The following is a 2,498-nucleotide window of genomic DNA, read 5'->3' on the forward strand; positions in this document are numbered from 1 at the left end:
CTTGAAAGATTTCAGTTTTGATTCCATCAATTCCTGATGCCTGTTCTTTGCCAGTTCCTTCAATGCACAGTTTGCAACAGTTTGGGTAGGCTTATGGCTGTAGATGTTGAAATTGTTGGGAAAACCTCTTTGTGTGTTGAATCTCGGGACTCAGCAGTCGGAAGGTAGGCTGCGTGCCCTCAGAGCTCTGTGATACTACACAAAGACAGACCAGTAATTACAAATTGTGTCACCAGTGGACCAACATCACTGTCAGGGTACACTCCATACCTGGGGGCATGTTTTGAGCATGACTGGATTTACCTACTTTATCACTTGACCAGTAGGTGCACTTAGGGAACTCCATATGTTCCAGTGTAAAAATCATGCCAGTGGGGCCTTCTAGTTAGAATATGCTTAAAGATTTTCACTGTATAAAGAAAGCCCCCTGGTGCTTTTTACCTTTTGGCGATTCTTTCACTCCAAGTTTGTGTCATAGTCACTGAGCAAGAAGGGCATGCCATTACAATTCATAAGATCTGTACTATAAATGCTACATATAAGGAAATTAACCTCCTAATGGAGGAAGTGACACAAATGAGGAACGTGGTCTTGAAGAACTGCATGGTTTTAGATGGGTGTGGTGCTGCAGGATAAAATACTTGGTAGCAAGGTTGGTTTGAGTCACAAGGTTGGTGGTTCAAATGAACCAGTCGCTCCTTGGAAATTCTATATAGGATTGCTATGAGTTGAAACAAACTTGATAGCACAATAATAACAATATTGCAGCCCAAAAAGGAGTGTGTGCCCTGCTTCACACTGAATGTTGCATCTATATTCCTGATTCTCCCCACAACATGAGTTTAGCTTTAAAGGTTTTACAATATGAAGCTTGAGCTATTAAAGTCTTACACTTGGACCCCTTGGAGGAATGGTGACCTGCCCTAGGTTATAGTTGGAACTTTATTCTCATAAGGCTTTTTACTTATTTTAATGGTATCATACTGTTCTGTTGCTCTACTTACTTTTGTTGTAGCATTTGTATGCATTACACTAACTATATACTCTCCCAGGGTTCTTCGAGGAAGATAATCATATAGATTGTAAGGCAGATATCCTTTGGGGTGGAATGTTGTGGAAATGCACTTGCATGTTCCTGGAGCAGTGGCTAATGTACCAGGACATACACCTCTTAATGGCCTTGCTTATAACTTTACTCCATCTGCCTTGGTGACTGCATGCCTTATGTAATTCAGTTATGTAAGCCTTGTGTAACATTTGGCTGCTTGCCTTCTTTGTTTTCCTAACTATGTAAGGCAACACTAGGAGGAGACTCTGGTCCCCTCAAGAGATGCTCTGCTGACCAACCATCTGCAGAAACAATAAAGTGGTATCAGTCACCTTCTTGATGTTCTGCGTAGTTTTCTTTAGCCTCTCTGAATTCAAGATAAACATGTCTGAAGCTGAGCTCCTGTGATATAATATGTACTACCAAAATTTGTTCCATAAATATTAATAATTCATATTTCCAGCAGCATTTATTGAGATACTCTCAATAATAGTGTATATTAATATTTTCAGATTTTATTAATTATGTAATAGGTTTCACATATTTTCTTATGATTGTGTTCTCTTCTATAAATATTCTATTTATATAATTTGCTTATTTTTATTGATCCTATTTTAATATTCTTATCAATACTTAAAAGTTACTTAGATACATTTAAACACGCTCTTTCTCCCTAAGATGACTAGATTTAGATATGGTCAGAAACTATGAGCTTTCATAAGATGAAAGACCTTTGTTTCTTAATCACTATTTGAAGAGAATCATCAACCAACCAAGAATATCAGTTTGGGAATCAATATGTTCAAGGATAAATTTTCTTGATTTAAGACACATAATTTTCCTGTTATAGTAGCTTAAGTGTCTAATCTGACACAACTACATATATATAATTTGTTAAGGAGCTCTGGTAGCGTAGTGGTTATGAATCGGGCTGCGAACCTGAAAGTCAGTGGTTCGAAACTACCAGCCGCTCCGCAGGAGAAAGATGAGGCTTTCTACTCCCGTAAGGATTTACACCCTCGGAAACCCTGTGCAGGGTTGCTATGGGTCGGAACCGACTCGAAGGCACTTAACAACAAAGAACATTTTTACACCCATTATGTTCTAAAATCTGGTTTCAAATAATTTATCCTCCTTGTATACATTTTATATTGATTTTTTATTAGAAAATTTTTTTTCAAGTTTTTATGTTATAATTAAGCAGAGATGTTTTAAGACGTGTTTTCTACAGAAGCAGAAGCAGTGAAACACATGTATTTGGAGAAGTTTATTATCTTACAATTGTTGAGTCCCAGATCAACAACATTAAGAGGGAATCTGCACCCCCCGCACCCCCCACACATATACTCATTATATTGAGAGCTGGCCACATCCTTAAGGATGCATCCCTTCTATTGGAATTTTGAGCAACTGCATTCAGAGCAGTTAAAGTCCTTGTGTGGCATAGTGG

The sequence above is a fragment of the Chrysochloris asiatica genome, unplaced genomic scaffold, assembly GCF_000296735.1.
Source record: "Chrysochloris asiatica unplaced genomic scaffold, ChrAsi1.0 scaffold00068, whole genome shotgun sequence".
Classification (NCBI taxonomy): Eukaryota; Metazoa; Chordata; class Mammalia; order Afrosoricida; family Chrysochloridae; genus Chrysochloris; species Chrysochloris asiatica.